Source organism: Entelurus aequoreus, linkage group LG14 (assembly GCF_033978785.1).
Source record: "Entelurus aequoreus isolate RoL-2023_Sb linkage group LG14, RoL_Eaeq_v1.1, whole genome shotgun sequence".
Taxonomy (NCBI): Eukaryota; Metazoa; Chordata; class Actinopteri; order Syngnathiformes; family Syngnathidae; genus Entelurus; species Entelurus aequoreus.
Window position 1 is genome coordinate 50,298,197 of NC_084744.1, and position 20,836 is coordinate 50,319,032.

Here is a 20,836-nt window from a genome sequence, read left to right on the forward strand (position 1 = left end):
TTGAATGTGTGCACACCAGTCGATATTTTGAATGTGTGCACACCAGTCGATATTTTGAATGTGTGCACACCAGTCGATATTTATTGTGTGCATACCAGTCAATATTTTGAATGTGTGCACACCAGTCAATATTTTGAATGTGTGCACACCAGTCAATATTTATTGTGTACACCAGTCAATATTTATTGTGTACACCAGTCAATATTTATGTGTGCATACCAGTCAATATTTATTATGTCTGCATACCAGTCAATATTTATTGTGTGCATACCAGTCGATATTTATTATGTGCGCATACCAGTCGATATTTTGAATGTGTGCACACCAGTCAATATTTTGAATGTGTGCACACCAGTCAATATTTATTGTGTACACCAGTCAATATTTATTGTGTACACCAGTCAATATTTATGTGTGCATACCAGTCAATATTTATTATGTCTGCATACCAGTCAATATTTATTGTGTGCATACCAGTCGATATTTATTATGTGCGCATACCAGTCGATATTTTGAATGTGTGCACACCAGTCGATATTTTGAATGTGTGCACACCAGTCAAGATTTCTTGTGTGTACATACCAGTCAATATTTCTTGTGTGTACACCAGTCAATATGAGTTGGACTGTCAAGGTCTATCCATTTTTAAAAAAAATATTATTGTTTTTGTTACAATGCATATTTACAAAAATGAATTTTTTCCTCCGATGACTGATTCCAAAACTACACATCTCCAAAAATACAACTTTGCATAGTCATCGGGATGTTTGTATTTAAGTGATTGCTTCTTTACCTTTTTTTCACTTGTTGTAATTAAATGGGAGCTAAGTTGCCGTGCCAGGTGATATCAAACGATTTACTCCAGGCCAAAGTCGCTGCTGTGGCTTTTACTCGCCAGGCTTATGTGCCAAAGTAAACTTTTCAATTCAATCTGTATCGATCGGGCCTTTTTTTTTTCCCCCCCAGTCGAGGCTGTTTTGGGACGGCAGGTAACCACGGCAACCGGCCTGGCTGATGCCGCAACGGTCATCGGAGGAGACCGGTGGCGGCCGGAATATTCCAGCCACCTGCAGTGACACCTCTCCCTCCCCCCGCCTCGCTACCCCGGCATCCCAGCAGGCGCCCCTGCCTCGTCCCCGTCATTCCTCCTGTTTTGGGGGTGTAACGGAGCTAAAGGCAGCCTGATGCAAACTTTATGCGGGCTTCTCGTATAAATGACATGTCGCTCGCTGGTGCACTTCTTCTAACCCTGACTCTTCCTGAATGATTGATGGCTAGCGGGGTCGGGGCGGCTTTTAGTGTTCCCCTGTGGGGGCCGGTGGAGCTCGGCGCGGCTTCTGCGCTCATCAGATCATCACCAGCAGCCAGACTGCGCCCACAACAACTCAAACGCAACACAAACAGCTTCATGTTTACATCGAAACATATACAGTCGCGATCCAAAGTTGACATATACGTGTAAAGAACATGATGTCATGGCTGTCTTGAGTTTCCAATCATTTCTACAACTCTTGTTTTTTTTTTGTGATAGAGTGATTGGATGGAGTTTGGTTGTTTTATGAATTTATTATGGGTCTACTGAAAATGTGAGCAAATGTGCTGGGTCAAAAGTATACATACAGCAATGTTAATATTTGGTTGCATGTCCCTTGGCAAGTTTCACTGCAATAAGGCGCTTTTGGTAGCCATCCACAAGCTTCTGCTTGAATTTTTGACCACTCCTCTTGACAAAATTGGTGCAATTCAGCTAAATGTGTTGGTTTTCTGACATGGACTTGTTTCTTCAGCATTGTCCACACGTTTAAGTCAGGACTTTGGGAAGGCCATTCTAAAATCTTCATTCTAGCCTGATTCCTTCACCACTTTTGACGTGTGTTTGGGGTCATTGTCCTGTTGGAACACCCAACTGCGCCCAAGACCCAACCTCCGGGTTGATGGTTTTAGGTTGTCCTGAAGAATTTGGAGGTAATCCTCCTTTTCTCATTGTCCCATTTACAGGCATGTGATTTTTCCGTCTAAAGTCGGAATTCCGTCTTTAATCTCGGGAAAAAAAAAAAAAATCTCCCGTTTTTCCGTTTTTTTTTCCGACCCTAAATCAAGATTCGAGACGTAGTTTATTTTACGCCATAGTTGATTGGTTGATATGTTCCTTGTGACCAATCAGGACATCTGTTATGAATGATGACGTTAGTAACGTCATCATTCATAATGGTTATTACCGCCATTTTCCATATGTAAATGATGTCGGTTCTTGAGAGAAAGGACGCTTTACGAGTAAAATAAATTGATAAACATGTCAAAAATAAGTTTGGACGGGACTGGATGGAAAGGGAAATCACTGATACTGTTGGGAAGAAGGAAGTTACGACTTTGTTCGGTGATTTTATTCGGAAAATCGATCGTCCCGGAAAGGTTTTGTGCACGTGGTGTCATGATAATATTGACTATGGATCACGAGGTTTCAAGGCTTTGGAAGTTAATGCGAAACGCCAAAAACATATGAAACAACTTGAAGCAAGGAAAACAAACTTTTCACTAGCTGGTACTTTTGGATGTCAACCGATAGTGACATGGAGAGGAAAGATCCACCCACAACCCACTTCAGTTGCAGACAGGGTTGTTAATAATGAGGTAAGCTAAAAAATATTTGCTTGCGAAATACGCATGTTTGTTTTAAATATTAACCAATTATTGCTTTGCGAAATATAAATGGGTTTTTCTAAAAATAAAAAGCCACGTGAAAATATATTACGAAATTACAGAAATTCAAAGAGTCGCATTATTGATTCCAGTTAACAATTTATTTGAAATAAATTTGCATATAATACTATTTTCTAATATTAAGTTCTTATGTAGTCTCTTGAAACTATTGTCAGTGGTGTAACAATCTTGAAGGTAAATATTTTCACACTTGTTTCATGCAATATGTCAGTGTCCTCACATTATTATTATTTCCTATTTTCAAATATGAGTAAACAATACTAAACATGTTTAATTATTTTCATAAATGTATATCCTATTTTGGCGAAAATAATGAAATGTTTACATTACATTACATGAACTGAAGTAATGTGGTAATACTGTAAATAAACTGTAGACAATATCACTGATCAATGTGACACCTGTGGATGTGAAATGAACACAAGATGTAAATATTAGTGACTAAATACTGTTGGGACTGAACCATATACAGTGATTCATTATTATAATTGGGTTATGTATGTTCTATTAATGATGTTTTCATGTCTTTAAACACTAAAATATTTTCTTCAAATGGTGCTGTCTTTGTTAATTTTAGCATGTTAAATTGGTGAAAAACCAGGAGCTTTGGGGGGCGTTGCCCCCCTTGTCCCCACACCAGGGCACCGCCTTCGTCCCCCAGACCCCCGGAAATTTTTTCAGTCTTTTTCATTGTGGTCAAACCACATGCCTGCATTTACTCTCTGTAAAGCACCAGTTCCATTGGCGGCAAAACAGGCCCAGAGCATAATACTACCACCACCATGCTTGACGGTAGGAATAGTGTTCCTGGGATTACAGGCCTCACCTTTTCTCCTCCAAACATTGCTGGGTATTGTGGCCAAACAGCTCAATTTTTGTTTCATCTGACATATGTGTCATGATCCGTGGCCCAGATCATGTTTTTGTATTTTATGTTAGTTTTGGACTCCTTTAGTTCCTGTTTGTGTCACCTCCAATGTTGTTTTTGACAACCATCTTACATTTAGTCTTAGTCTTTTGGACTAAAATGCTTATTAGTTTTAGTCACATTTTAGTCACTTTTATATGTGATTAGTTTTAGTCCAGTTTTAGTCGACGAAAACTCATAAGGGTTTTAGTCTAGTTTTAGTCGATGAAAAGTCAAAAAGGTTTTAAAACAAAGAAGGGATACAATTACTCTATCTCTGTATACAACGTACACCTCCTGTAAAGATTTACAGGTGAATACAAAACAATCAAATGTATACCATAAAAATACTCAAAATACTACCGTGTTAAGAAAATAGTATGGTCTTAACTATCAAACAAGCAGAACAAAAATACATAGCTTATTAAAGGCCTACTGAAATGATTTTTTTAAAATTTAAACAGGGATAGCAGATCTATTCTATGTGTCATACTTGATCATTTCGCGATATTGCCATATTTTTGCTGAAAGGATTTAGTATAGAACAACGACGATAAAGATCGCAACTTTTGGTATCTGATAAAAAAAAGGCTTGCCCCTACCGGAAGTAGCGTGACGTAGTCAATTGAACATATACGCAAAGATCCCTATTGTTTACAATGATGGCCGCCAGAAGTGAGAGAGATTCGGACCGAGAAAGCGACGATTTCCCCATTAATTTGAGCGAGGATGAAAGATTTGTGGATGAGGAAAGTGCAAGTGAAGGACACATAGAAGCGATTCAGATAGGGAAGATGCTGTGAGAGCCGGGGGTGACCTGATATTCAGCTGGGAATGACTACAACAGTAAATAAACACAAGACATATATATACTCTATTAGCCACAACACAACCAGGCTTATATTTAATATGCCACAAATTAATCCCGCATAACAAACACCTGCGTGTTTGTTATGCTAGCTACTAGCTCGAGCTAGTTATAGCTCGAGCGGGTTATATGGACGGGATCCCGTATATATAACCCGCCAATACAATTCAAACACCTGCACAACACACACACTCACTCAGCCCAAAGGACCGTTCACCTAACCCAAGGTTCATGAAGCTTATATATTTAACCAAAGTTACGTACGTGACACGCACGTACGGGCAAGTGATCAAATGTTTGGAAGCGCGCGGGTGGGACCTGATATTCAGCTGGGAATGACTACAACAGTTAATAAACACAAGACATATATATACTCTATTAGCCACAACACAACCAGGCTTATATTTAATATGCCACAAATTAATCCCGCATAACAAACACCTAGGTGTTTGTTATGCTAGCTCCTAGCTACTAGCTCGAGCTAGTTATAGCAAGCGATCAAATGTTTGGAAGCGCAGCTACGTACTCACGGTTTCGCGTCTGTGTATCCAAATCAAAGTCCTCCTGGTTAGAGTCTCTGTTGTCCGAGTTCTTCGATCTTGACTGCATCTTTCGGGAATGTAAACAAACACCGGCTGTGTTGTGTTGCTGACTTCCCTCGCAAAATATCCGCTTCGCACCGACAACTTTCTTCTTTGCTTGCTCAGCTTCTTTCTCCATAATGCAATGAACAAATTGCAACAGATTCACCAACACAGATGTCCAGAATACTGTGGAATAATGAGATGAAAACAGAGCTATTTCGTATTGGCTTCAATGGGGAAGCCATACCTCTGTTAAACTGGCTACGTCACGCGCATACGTCATCATACCGAGACGTTTTCAAGCGGAAGTGTGGCGGGAAATTTAAAATTGCACTTTATAAGTTAACCCGGCCGTATTGGCATGTGTTGCAATGTTAAGATTTCATCATTGATATATAAACTATCAGACTGCGTGGTCGGTAGTAGTGGCTTTCAGTAGGCCTTTAACTGACACTGTACTAAAGCTTTCTGATCTTTCATTCTGTACTGTTGTGTGTGTGTGTGTGCGCGCGTGCGTGTCCCAACTTTACTGTAAACGTAAACGCACAGGTCCTGGTTGGGGCTGCACAACGTCACTTGTGGCTTTTAGGCTAAAGCTAGCAGACTCTACGTATAACAGTAACTCGACCTGTTTGACATATCAAGTTACGTGCTGACAGAACGTACTCACAAAGAGATAACCACACCGTCGCTGAATGTAAACATGGCTAAACATGCTGCTAAAGTAACACACACATAATGAATTGACGTTAGCGTAACAAAAGCTAACTTTAGCCTGAAGTTAGCAGCCCATTTGCGCCAGGAGTACACTAACGTTCAAAAGTTTGGGGTCACATTGAAATGTCCTTATTTTCAATGAAGATAGCTTTAAACTAGTCTTAAATTTAAAGAAATACACTCTATACATTGCTAATGTGGTAAATGACTATTATAGCTGCAAATGTCTGGTTTTTGGTGCAATATCTACATAGGTGTATAGAGGCCCATTTCCAGCAACTATCACTCCAGTGTTCTAATGGTACAATGTGTTTGCTCATTGGCTCAGAAGGCTAATTGATGATTAGAAAACCCTTGTGCAATCATGTTCACACATCTGAAAACAGTTTAGCTCGTTACAGAAGCTACAAAACTGACCTTCCTTTGAGTAGATTGAGTTTCTGGAGCATCACATTTGTGGGGTCAATTAAACGCTCAAAATGGCCAGAAAAAGAGAACTTTCATCTGAAACTCGACAGTCTATTGTTGTTCTTAGAAATGAAGGCTATACCACAAAATTGTTTGGGTGACCCCAAACTTTTGAACGGTAGTGTATGTGGAAAACGTACTAATGTATTAGCTTTCTATGACATTTATCGATTATGTTAACAGCATTTGTAACTTACCTTCGGAAAAATATCCATGTGGCGTGCCTTAAGGTGCCGCTTAAGGTTGGTCGTATTTTTTCCGCATATTTTGTGGCCACATTTGTCACCGTCTTCCTTCACAATACACTCTGTTTTATTATCTGCTGGGTTATATTTAAAATACACCCATATGTCGTCTCTACGTTTGCGACCACCGAGCCCCTGTGTTGAAACTGCCGCCGCCATCACCCTCCATTGCCTGATGAGTAACAACAGTCTGACGTGTTCATGCATTTTAAACGTCTGACAGATTACCCACTAACATTTCCGTCCGTTCTCGTCTCGTCAACGAAAACTCACACGCGTCTCGTCATGTTTTCGTCATCAGAGAGACATGTTTATCTCGTCGCCGTCTCGTTATCGTCATGAAAAAAAGTGGCGTCGACGAAATGATTTCGTCATCGTCATCGTTGACGAAAACAACACTGGTCACCTCTGAGTTTGGTTTGGTTGCCATGGTTGCTCATTGTTTTTCACCTGTCTCTGATTAGTGTTCGCCCGCTCACCTGCTACCCGAGCACTAATCAGAGGCATTATTTAAGCCTGCCTTTGCCAGTCAGTCGGCCTGGCGTCATTGTTTGCTTCATGCAACCTGTCAACATAAGTTTTGCTTGTCTCCTAGCCAATGCTAAGTGGTAGCCTTGTCTACGTAATTTTTGATTGTTTCTAGTCCATGCTAAGTGGTAGCTTAGTTTCGAGTGTAGTGATGGGTTGATGAGGCGTCATGAAGCGTTTCGACACATTGCAAAACTGTATTGATACTGTGTCGATACTGTGTCACTAAATACTGACATCTGCTGGACATTAAAAATCCCTACAGGCAACCTATGGACCGACTCAACTGACACTGATTTTATGACCTAGTATATGCAATAATATAAACCAAGTCATTGTATTTCGTTTAGGATTATTTCATATCTTAATTTAAATAAAAATATATTTTTTATCTTTTTTAGATACAGTCAATAAATAATGTGAACATGTATCGTGACTAGGATGGTAGAAGGTGGGGATTGAACCCCAGTAACCAGCAACCCTCCGATTGCTGGCACGGCCACTCTACCAACTTCGCCACGCCGTCATTCCTGTAACTTTCTCTAGAAACAGCATTCCATGATTAATATCAATAAATTAACATTAAAAATAAATGACGGAAAAATAAGCACACATATGACTGAGGTTGGCAGCACTAAATTGGCCCTAGTGTGTGACTGTTGTCCGTCTATCTGTGTTGGCCCTGCGATGAGGTGGCGACTTGTCCAGGGTGTACCCCGCCTTCCGCCCGATTGTAGCTGAGATAGGCTCCAGCGCCCCCCGCGACCCCGAAGGGAATAAGCGGTAGAAAATGGATGGATGGATGGATGACTGAGGAGTCATAGTGTAACTTTGTGTGGTGTTTGAGTTGTCCGACTTTTTGTGTGGCCTTAAACGCACCAGTGGCTTAGTGGTATGCGTGTTGTTGACGAACACCGTTAGGGCCGCTTGTTGTCACTGTCACTTAAAGTTGCATTTCAAAATCACACAGAATAAATGTTTATTTTGTTTAGAATTCAGATGGGATTTGATTTGGTGCGCGGCATATATTTGCTGTGCGCAGAGGACGCTTGAGCAGTGCGCAATTGCGCAGGCGCGCACCTTAGAGGGAACGTTGCTCACAGGGCACAGAGGAGGCGTCAGTGCGATACAGTTCGCGTATCGGTCACGTGACCAAAGCAGCTCATGATCGGTCACGTGACTTTCTAAAAGCGGTACGCGCACCGACACAGGGTATCGCTCTATGAGCTCGACGCATGCGCCGATGCATCTGTGTTGCCGGACCCATCACTATTCGAGTGCGATCAGCACATTATTCCATTTACTAGTTTTCTGGTTTTTGTACCTCCTTTAAGTTTTGATAATTAAATCATGTTCCTACCTGCACGCCATGTCCGGAGTGGTCCGTCTGCATTTCGGGAGAACGAACCCCGCAGTAAGCTGCGAAAACCCTGTCGTGACAATATGGACAAAGATAAGACCTTCTGGAGGAAAGCTCTGTGGTCAGATGAAACAAAAATGTTGCTGTTTGGCCACAAAACCCAGCAATATTTTTGGAGGAGAAAAGGTGAGGCCTTTAATCCCAAAGTCATGATTTAAACGTGTGGACAATGCTAAAGAAAGTCCATGTCAGAAAACCAACACATTTAGCTGAACTGCACCAATTTTGTCAAAAATTCAAGCAGAAGCTTGTGGATGGCTACCAAAAGCGCCTTATTGCAGTGAAACTTGCCAAGGGACATGTAAGCAAATATTAACATTGCTGTATGTATACTTTTGACCCAGCACATTTGGTCACATGTTCAGTAGACCCATAATAAATTCATAAAAGAACCAAACTTCATGAATGTTTTTTGTGACCATCAAGTATGTGCTCCCATCACTCTATCACAAACAAATAAGAGTTGTAGAAATGATTGGAAACTCAAGACATTATGTTCTTTACAAGTGTATGTCAACTTTTGACCACGACTGTATTTAGTCAGATTATTGCTCTATAGCAGACCTGGGCAAACTAATGCCCCGAGGCCACATGCGGCCCGTTAAGCTTTTCAATCTGGCCCGCCGGATATTACCAAATCATTTTTTTAAATGTTTTTTTTAGATCTTTAATATGGAAATTGTAGCTGCCATTATGATGTGCAGTGATGTAGTCAAATTACCGTGAGTTTTGAACTATACAAAGTATTTCAATGGTTGGAATCTGCGCTTTTGCATGATATACTAGTTACTATGTGTAGAGGTTTCCCTCTTGTGGTGGGTTCTTCTGATGCCGACAGATCTTCTTGACCCCGGTAGACAGCTTGAATCACGTCTTTTATTGCCACACACAAGTCTCGGTTGCTTTTCAGCAATGTATTTTAGGACTTTTCAGTCCGGCGTGTCTCTGCTTTCTGGCTCCAACTCCCAACAACGTGTCTCTGCCCGGCTGCTGCTAATAAAGGCGACAGATGATTAGATAACAAGCCCCAGCTGGGCAATCTACTCACCTGCCGCTGGCTTCGAGGCCGGTCCTTACACACCCCGCTCCGCGCCAGGCCCTCAGGCCACGCCCCCCTCCACACTATGGTAATCTACTTAGTTACTATGGTAATCTAATTAGTTACTATGGTAATCAAGTCACGGTGTGACTTAGATGAAGTCCTCAAATAACCTGATCGTTTTACTGTATGACAAATAATTAGCATCAATGCTAATATGCGAACCCAGCATGGCAGGTGGAGACAGACTTTTATTTTTGTTATATATCTCTGACCTTTAAGTAATGACTGAGAGAAGGTTTCTCTCTTTGCACGCGCAATCGTCAACTCCAAATTGTTTGGCTTTCCTGTTGAGGTTTAAGAGACAAAACCACAGGAACAAGAAGACGTTCACACATTGGATCCATTAAGAGCATGAATATTAGATATATACACTGCTGTGTGTGTGTGTGTGTGTGTGTGTGTGTGTGTGTGTGTGTGTGTGTGTAAGCCGCCCCCCAACCCCCACATGTACAAACTCATTTTCTCCATGGCACTCCTTCATAAGATATTTACATTGCCATCTATTATGGATCGTGATCAGATTGAAGCTGAGTGTTCCTGTCCTGGCCCCTGGCTGAACCCTGGGTGGTCGTCGGGTTCACACAAACATAATTCTCCTTATTTTTCGGTGCCTGAAGTGTGTTGACGTCATCGTTTCACTTCCTGTATGAGGAACGGCCCATGTCCCAGTACTTTTGTCCACTACGTGTATTTCAGGCATATACTGTATGTTGTTATTTTTCTACATCGTCAGTATGTCTTGTTTAGAGACGGGTACAGAAATTGGTGCTTTTAATGTCGTTGTGGCTTGTGCAGCCCTTTGAGACAGTCCTGATTTAGGGCTATATAAGTAAACATTGATTGATTGATTATTTAATTTAATTTTGTGAAATTGTATTTTATTTTACTACCGACCAACTGTTGTCTATAACACTGAGTACCGAGTCACGTAAAATCAAACTGCACCATATGTTTGATACTGTTGACGCACGTTACGTTGCAGACTCAGCAACGACTCAAACACTTGGCAGGCAAACAAGCGTATTTGTAGTAAAATGCCTCTAAATAATGTTGTCATTTTCCATTGTAACAAAAAGCAAGCATGCCTGATTGAAAGCACTCAAAAGCAAGGCTACATGTTTTAATAAAAATGTGCTAGGTCGATGTTACTTTACATTGGCTATGCCATATAAATCAGGGGGTCCCCAAACGTTTTGGCTCGGGGGTCCATTGGGTTAAAAAATTTGGCCGGGGTGTGTGTGTGTGTGTGAGAGACAAAGAGAGATGTTGAAATCGCCATGTAAAATTGCTAATGCTAATCGGTAGCATCTATATCAAGAGTCCCCAAACAATTTTTTTTATTTTTTTTTATTATTATTATTTTTTAAATATGTCCTTTCTAATCCATTTTCTACCGCTTGTTACTCTCGGTGTCTCCTAGCCGCTCAGGCAAATATATTGTCTAAAAATGCATTTTCCCATCGATAACGTGACATCGGGCACGGAATACATATATACAGACCTTTTTAGACAATATATTAAAATTAAAATTATTATAAAAAAGTAGTTTGGGAATCCTTGATATAAATGCTACCGATTAGCATTAGCAGTTTTTACATGGCGATTTCAACATCTCCTCCTCCTACTTACGTTACAATCAAACAGCTGGTGTGTATTAAGTAAATTTCGCTGAGGTGAGGACCCATAGTGCCAATACTACAGTAGTATTGACATTTTTGCTTCATTTAGTCTTTTTTAAGCTTAAAAATGCTTAATTTAGGTCAAGAATACATAAATACGCAAAAAAAAAAAAACTGCGATAGGTAAGCCACATTCAAAACGCATGCATTAATTTCAGTTTGTCCTAAGTGTGTTGCCTTTCAAAATGTGCTATCCCAGTGCTAATTTACATTGGATGTCCCATAGACATGCTACCGATTAGCATTAGCTATTTTACATGGCGATTTCAACATCTCCTCCTCCTACTTACGTTACAATCAAACAGCTGGTGTGTATTAAGTACAATGCTGAGGTTAGGAGCCCTGGTGCCAATACTACACTAGTATTGACATTTTTGCTTCATTTAGTCTTTCATAAGCTTAAAAATGCTTAATTTAGGTCAATAATAGATGAAATATGCAAAAATAAACTGAAAAACGGTGCGAGAGTGAAGCCGCATTCAAAAAGCATTCATTCATTTCAATTAGTCCTAAGTGTGTTGCCTTTCAAAATGTGCTAGCCCAGTGCTACTTTACATTGGATGTGCCATAGACACGCTACCGATTAGCATTAGCTATTTTACATGGCGATTTCAACATCATTTACAACGATTGTGTGTATTAAGTACAATGCTGAGGTAAGGAGCCATGGCGCCAATACTACAGTAGTATTGAGGTTTTTGCTTCATTTAGTCTTTTGTATGCTTAATTTAGGTCAAAAATACATAAAATATGCAAAACAAACAAAACAAAAAAACTGTGATAGAGTTAAGCCGCATTCTAAAAGCATGCATTCATTTCAAATTCTCCTAAGTGTGTTGCCTTTCAAAATGTGCTATCCCAGTGCTAATTTACATTGGATGTGCCATATACATTCTACCGATTAGCATTAGCAATTTTACATGGCGATTTGAACATCTCATCCTCCTACTTACGTTACAATCAAACAGCTGGTGTGTATTAAGTACAATGCTGAGGTTAGGAGCCATGGCGCTTATCCTACAGTAGTATTGACGTTTTTGCTTCATTTAGTCTTTTTTTATGCTTACAAATGCTTAAAATACATAAAATATGCCAAAATGAAATAAATAAAAAAACTTGGATAGAGTGAAGCCGCATTCTTAAAGCATGCATTCATTTCAGTTTGTCCTAAATGTGTTGCCTTTCAAAATGTGCTAGCCCAGTGCTACTTTACATTGGATGTGCCATAGACATGCTATCGATTAGCATTAGCTATTTTACATGGCGATTTCAACATATCTTACAACGTTACAATCAAACAGCTGGTGTGTATTAAGTACAATGCTAAGGTTTGGAGCCATGGTGCCAATACTACAGTAGTATTGATGTTTTTGCTTCTTTTTTAAGCTTAAAAATGCTTAATTTAGGTCGAAAATACATAAAATATGCACAAAAAAACAACTGATGGAGTAAAGCCGCATTCAAAAAGCATGCATTCATTTCAGTTTGTCCTAAGTGTGTTGCCTATCAAAATGTGCTAGCCCAGTGCTACGTTACATTTGATGTGCCATAGACATGCTACCGATTAGCATTAGCTATTTTACATGGCGATTTCAACACTTACAGCACACACACTTGGTAGGACTCAACAAAAGAAAAGGCACATTCAACTTAATGGCAAAGACTACTTCCTGACAAGGGCAACACACCCTCGGACAGACTGAAAAAATGCATTCCTGGTAATTATACTTGAATGAATTTGGATTCCAACCATCGACCAAAAAACAACAACACTTGGCCCACTTTTTAAACGCTCATCCTCAGCACGTTGGAGCGCGGCCAGACAGTGTGGCTTCTTCCGAGCCCCGCCCACTGTCGCTTCAGGCTTGAAAACACACACAGGCGGGCTGACCGCTTCGTGGCTGTCCCTCGGAAGCTTTCGCCCATACTTGCTCCTCTTCCATATTTCTCACCTTTTCACCTCACTCTGACAAGTACAACTTATGAACGCTCTATAGCAGAGGTGTCAAGGCCCGGGGGCCAGATCTGGCCCGCAAACACCTGGAAATGATATGTGTCAAAGTACTTCATTTCATTTTGACAGAAAAAATATATGTGAAATTGCATACCTTTTAAACTTAAATAGTATTGCAACAAATATTACAGTATATTATCATACTTTCCAAACATGTTTTTGTCTAAATAAAAACACTTAACTTTACAGCAAACTACTGTTGCGTCGACCAGCTCTTCCTCCTAGGGAATTTAAGTCACTGGTCAATCCCAAGTTCTTTCGATGACATATATGCTGAGTAAGAAGGACCATCAAGACAGAATAGGAATATTATCAAGTTTTACTGAAGTATCAGGAGAACAGCCCAGACCAATACATTCATACCGGCTTCTCCAGTTGTTCTAACATTCAAACGGAAAAAAACTACTCTTTGAAAAGGAAAGCAGCCTCTCCCTTTCCCAACACGGTATGGGGCGGTATAGCTTGGTTGGTAGAGTGGCCGTGCCAGCAATTTGAGAGTTCCAGGTTCGATCCCCGCTTCCGCCATCCTAGTCACTGCCGTTGTGTCCTTGGGCAAGACACCTTACCCACCTGCTCCCAGTGCCACCCACACAGGTTTAAATGTAACTTAGATATTGGGTTTCACTATGTAAAGCGCTTTGAGTCACTAGAGAAAAGCGCTATATAAATATAATTCACCTCACCTCAACACTGATAAGGCAAGGAGTGGGATGTATTTTCTTCTCATTCCAATGTCTAAAACTAAACAGACCTACGTAGACAAAGAGAAACTGGTATACAGAATATACAATGGAAAAGTACTAGCTGCTCTAAACATGGCTATGAATAAAGAAAGAACTCTTGAACATATATGCATTCTCCACACTACCCATAAAATTAATACAAACAACATTCAATTTTACGTTGTTCTTTCACTGTAAATTGAAAAAAAACTACTACTGTTTTTTGCGTTAAAATTCCATTGACTGAGCTGCCAGTTTTGGACTGTAATGTAAATGTACAGTTGTTGTTTTTAAGGGTGCATTACTGTAAATGGAAAGACGGTACATTTGTTTTTACGGTAGAAAAACTGGCAGTTAAGTGGCAGAATAAAAAAATATAAATACTTGTACTGTTTTTCCATTAACAATATAAAGTTTTAACAATATAAAGTTGTAAAAACCAATGTCAATTCAACAGAAAAAATTCTGGCAACTAAACTGCCAGATTTTTCCGTAAAACCCCCCAAAAAACAGCGGTACTGTTTTTTCATTTACCGTAAAATGTTGTAAAAAAAAAAAAAAAAAAAAAAAAAAAAAAAAAGATTTACTATTTTACAGTTACATTTTGTAAATGTAAATGTTTAACTGTAAAATCGACAGTCTACTTAAAACAATTTAAATAATTAATAATGAAATCCAGAGTCACATTCATACATTATTTACTGTTACAAGCGGCCCTCTGATGGCATCCAAAACTGCCATTTGGCCCTCAATGAAAACCACTTTGGTTAGGGCGGTTTAGCTCGGTTGGTAGAGTGGCTGTGCCAGCAACTTGAGGGTTGCAGGTTCGATCCCCGCTTCAGCCATCCTAGTCACTGCCGCTGTGTCCTTGGGCAAGACACTTTACCCACCTGCTCCCAGTGCTACCCACACTGCTTTAAATGTAACTTAGATATTGGGTTTCACTATGTAAAGCGCTTTGAGTCACTAGAGAAAAGCGCTATATAAATATAATTCACCTCACCTCAACACTGATAAGGCAAGGAGTGGGATGTATTTTCTTCTCATTCCAATGTCTAAAACTAAACAGACCTACGTAGACAAAGAGAAACTGGTATACAGAATATACAATGGAAAAGTACTAGCTGCTCTAAACATGGCTATGAATAAAGAAAGAACTCTTGAACATATATGCATTCTCCACACTACCCATAAAATTAATACAAACAACATTCAATTTTACGTTGTTCTTTTACTGTAAATTGAAAAAAAACTACTACTGTTTTTTGCGTTAAAATTCCATTGACTGAGCTGCCAGTTTTTGACTGTAATGTAAATGTACAGTTGTTGTTTTTAAGGGTGCATTACTGTAAATGGAAAGACGGTACATTTGTTTTTACGGTAGAAAAACTGGCAGTTAAGTGGCAGAATAAAAAAATATAAATACTTGTACTGTTTTTCCATTAACAATATAAAGTTTTAACAATATAAAGTTGTAAAAACCAATGTCAATTCAACACAAAAATTCTGGCAACTAAACTGCCAGATTTTTCCATAGAACCCCCCAAAAAACAGCGGTACTGTTTTTTCATTTACCGTAAAATGTTGTAAAAAAAAAAAAAAAAAAAAAAAAAAAAAAAGATTTACTATTTTACAGTTACATTTTGTAAATGTAAAGTTTTTAACTGTAAAATCGACAGTCTACTTAAAACAATTTAAATAATTAATAATGAAATCCAGAGTCACATTCATACATTATTTACTGTTACAAGCGGCCCTCTGATGGCATCCAAAACTGCCATTTGGCCCTCAATGAAAACCACTTTGGTTGGGGCGGTTTAGCTCGGTTGGTAGAGTGGCTGTGCCAGCAACTTGAGGGTTGCAGGTTCGATCCCCGCTTCAGCCATCCTAGTCACTGCCGCTGTGTCCTTGGGCAAGACACTTTACCCACCTGCTCCCAGTGCCACCCACACTGCTTTAAATGTAACTTAGATATTGGGTTTCACTGTGTAAAGCGCTTTGAGTCACTAGAGAAAAAGCGCTATATAAATATAATTCACCTCACCTCAACACTGATAAGGCAAGGAGTGGGATGTATTTTCTTCACATTCCAATGTCTAAAACTAAACAGACCTACGTAGACAAAGAGAAACTGGTATACAGAATATACAATGGAAAAGTACTAGCTGCTCTAAACATGGCTATGAATAAAGAAAGAACTCTTGAACATATATGCATTCTCCACACTACCCATAAAATTAATACAAACAACGTTCAATTTTACGTTGTTCTTTTACTGTAAATTGAAAAAAAACTACTACTGTTTTTTGCGTTAAAATTCCATTGACTGAGCTGCCAGTTTTGGACTGTAATGTAAATGTACAGTTGTTGTTTTTAAGGGTGCATTACTGTAAATGGAAAGACGGTACATTTGTTTTTACGGTAGAAAAACTGGCAGTTAAGTGGCAGAATAAAAAAATATAAATACTTGTACTGTTTTTCCATTAACAATATAAAGTTTTAACAATATAAAGTTGTAAAAACCAATGTCAATTCAACACAAAAATTCTGGCAACTAAACTGCCAGATTTTTCCGTAAAACCCCCCAAAAAACAGCGGTACTGTTTTTTCATTTACCGTAAAATGTTGTAAAAAAAAAAAAAAAAAAAAGATTTACTATTTTACAGTTACATTTTGTAAATGTAAAGTTTTTAACTGTAAAATCGACAGTCTACTTAAAACAATTTAAATAATTAATAATGAAATCCAGAGTCACATTCATACATTATTTACTGTTACAAGCGGCCCTCTGATGGCATCCAAAACTGCCATTTGGCCCTCAATGAAAACCACTTTGGTTGGGGCGGTTTAGCTCGGTTGGTAGAGTGGCTGTGCCAGCAACTTGAGGGTTGCAGGTTCGATCCCCGCTTCAGCCATCCTAGTCACTGCCGCTGTGTCCTTGGGCAAGACACTTTACCCACCTGCTCCCAGTGCCACCCACACTGCTTTAAATGTAACTTAGATATTGGGTTTCACTATGTAAAGCGCTTTGAGTCACTAGAGAAAAAGCGCTATATAAATATAATTCACTTCACTTCACTTTGACATCCCTGCTCTATAGTAACTATTTTCATGCTCACGTCGTCATCTTTTTGGCTCTTTGGCCTATTCCCCACTGCACTGTTATAGAAAATGGATGGATGGATACATGTTAGTGTTTTATTGTTTAGTCAATGGTTAATATTTATTGTTTACATTGAACAAGGGAGTCTATCAAGTCCAATTTCTTGACGTCAGAAGGGGATTCATACAGCCCCTTTTGTCATGGTTTACCTGACACATGAAACGTGACGAATTTGGGGGGGGGTGCACTATCCACTTTAGAAGCCAGATGGCAGGAGAGTGTTAAATATTTCAAAGTGCGTTTTGTGGCAATTCCAACTTTGGTTGCTATGTAGAGTGGTGCTTTCCATAATTTTCCGCAGACTGCATTGCAAAATGGTTAACCCCACCCCTCTTCCTTTCACGTGAGAGTCACCCAACTGTACTTGCCTCGTGAAAAACCGTCCGACCGGAACTCTCTAATAACTAAAGTTCCTTGGGTGAATAATGTAAAGTCACTACACCGGTATGTTTTAGTGCTTACATGGCGAGTTTACTGACAGATATAAGTAAGAACTTACCACTACTTTATATTAGAAATAGCAACAGCGGAGGATGAATGTTCCATAACAAGAAGATAGAGAAAAATAACAAGCTTATCCACTACGGTGTCCGCACGAACTACAAAGGCGGATTTGCGCAATATTTCAGGATTTATGCAGATCCCAAATACAGATCAGCAGGTACCAGAAGATAAAAGTTGCTTTTGCATAATATTGCAAAACAAAACGCCAGATAATGTCTTACCTTGTAGACACACCATAATAATACTCGTATGTTGAAGCACAGTACAATCCATCAAGCGGTGTGGCTTCATAGCTTACCAAAGTTGTACTAAAACATTTTGACAGATATTTGAGCGCCGTGTGTAATGTTCTATATTTTCAATGGAACATATAAAATGTTGGTGTTGTTTACTTGAGTCATATTGCCATCATATTGCAGTCTACGTATATCTCTTGTGTGACTGCCATCTACAGGTCACACTTATCATTACACCATGTACCAAATAAAATTGCTTCGAGGTCGGTAAGCAAAACCAGAATTATTCCGTACATTAGGTGCACCGGGTTATAAGGCGCAATGTCGATTTTTGAGAAGAAAAAAAAAGATTTTATCTGCGCCTTATAGTCCGGAAAATACAGTAAACTTATCAACTTTTTAAAAATAAAAATAAAAATAAATAAAAGCAGTCTTTTTCTCACAATGTCGACTTTTTTCTTTTAAAATTGGGAACGATTTGTTATGTTCTTTCTGTTTCTGTTATATTGCATTATTTTCTCGTAAAATTATTACTTTTTTATGTAAAATTATACATTTTTAATGCAAAATGGTGACATTTGTCATATAAAATTCAGACTTTTCACAATATTGCCAATTTTTTTGTTGTTCTTGTAAAATAGTGAAATTTAATGTAGTAAAATGATGACTTTTGTCATCATTTTGCCAAGTAAAATTCAGATTATTACTATAATATTGCCAAAATGTTTAAGTTTTCTTATAAAATTGTGACTTTTGTCGAGTAAAATTTCGACTCTTTTCAGAAAAACAGGCAACATTTTAAGCTTTTCTTGTAAACTTGCAACTGTTGAGTAAAATTCCAACTTTTATCATAATCTTGCACAAATGTTAAATTTTTCTTGTAAAATTTTGACTTGCGTTGAGTAAAACTACAACTTTTATTATAATTCTGCCAAAAGTTTTTCTTTTGAAATCGTGACCTTTTTCCTGTGAAATTCCAACTAATTTTTCACAACAAGCTTTTTTTTATGTTTGCATAGTATGTATATATTATTAATGTTGTAAATACAAATCTTTATATATCTAGAAAGGCTGGTCCTAAAGAGGTAGGCATTATTCGGAATAACAAAACAAAACGCCAGATAATATGTCTTACCTTGTAGACACACCATAATAATACTCGTATGTTGAAGCACAGTACAATCCATCAAGCGGTGCGGCTTCATAGCTTACCGAAGTCGTACTAAAACATTTTGATAGATTTTTGAGCGCCGTGTGTAATGTTCTATATTTTCAATGGAACATATAAAATGGTGTTGTTTACTTGAGTCATATTGCCATCATATTGCAGTCTACACAAATGTGTGACTGCCATCTACTGGTCACACTTATCATTACACCATGTACCAAATTAAATTGCTTTGAGGTCGGTAAGCAAAACCAGAATTATTCCGTACATTAGGCGCGACGTCGATTTTTGAGAAAAAAAAAAGATTTTATAATCCGGAAAATACGATAAACTTATCAACTTTTTCTAATATCAAAATCTCCCCTATAACGCAATAGTTACAGGTGTACAGGTAAAAGCTGCTTTTCCCCTTACACAACACATTTTTTGCTATTTTTCACTATTTTTGCTGTTTTCTGTTGAGAATGTTTCATTAAAAAAAGGAGCTACTGCCATTCGGACACGAAAGCAAACACCTTTCCACTTCCTCTCCCATCGCTTCCTTGACCTTCCTTGACCTCCACCTGGCATCCTGCTAGTGGCCTACTTTTCCTCGCCGTCTTTCTGGCCCCTCCTACTGCGCCTCGCCGTCAACCTCCCGCACTTTTCACGCCGCCCACAGCGTCCTGGAGACACCTGACGACATGTTCACCGTCTCTTTTACTTGCAGCTTCTTTGCTCTTTTTTTAAATTAAATCGCTCCCTTCTTGTGTGTGTGTGTGTGTGGGTGTGTGTGTGTGTGTGTTCTTGTATTTCTACCCTTCTTGAGACATCAACAAGGAAAAGTACCTTCCATATGAGGACCGGTGAACAAGTTAGGACATAAATCATGGTCCCAATACGGAAAACCATTGCATCTAATAGAAAATGTCTCATTTGCACCCCTGGTGGTGAAATCTATCAAAATGAGGGTGGTCCCAAAAAGGAGGGATTTTTCATTCTGACTGTCGGTTTTAAAAGTGCTCCCCCTCTAGTCTACATATGAAATAACAAGTGTGTGTAAGAAATTGAAATGCGCCTCCTTTGGCCAAAATTAATAAAAATAATAAAATAAATATGTGTATATAGAGACATACTGTAATAACTTGAAGTAAATAATGAAGATTACAAACCAATTAAAAAAAATAAAAAATGACTTAAAGCAGTCTTTTTCTCACAATGTGTCGACTTTTTTCTTATAACAATTTCTCATATTTCGGTTTCTGTAGTATTGCAATATTATCTCGTGAAATTATTACTTTATGTAAAATTATTACTTTTTATGTAAAATTATTACTTTTTTTATGTAAAATTATTACTTAATGCAAAATGGTGACATTTGTCATATACAATTCTGACTTTTATCACAATATTTGCCAATCTTTTTGTTGTTCTTGTAAAATAGTGACATTTTTTGAGTAAAATTCAGATTGTTATAATGTTGCCAACATTTTAAAGTTTTCTTATAAAATTGTGACTTTTGTCGAGTAAAATTACGACTCTTTTCATAGAATTGCCAAAATGTTAAGGTTTTCTTGTAAAATTGCGACTGTCATTGAGTAAAATTCCAACTTTCATCATAATATTGCACAAATGTTCAGTTTTTCTTGTAAAGTTTTGACTTGCGTTGAGTAAAATTACGCCTTTTATTATAATACTGCCAACATTCTAAGTTTTTCTTGTGAAATTGTGACCTTTTTCTTGTGAAATTCCAACTAATTTTTCACAAGCTTTTTTTTATGTTTGCATAGTATGTATATATTATTAATGTT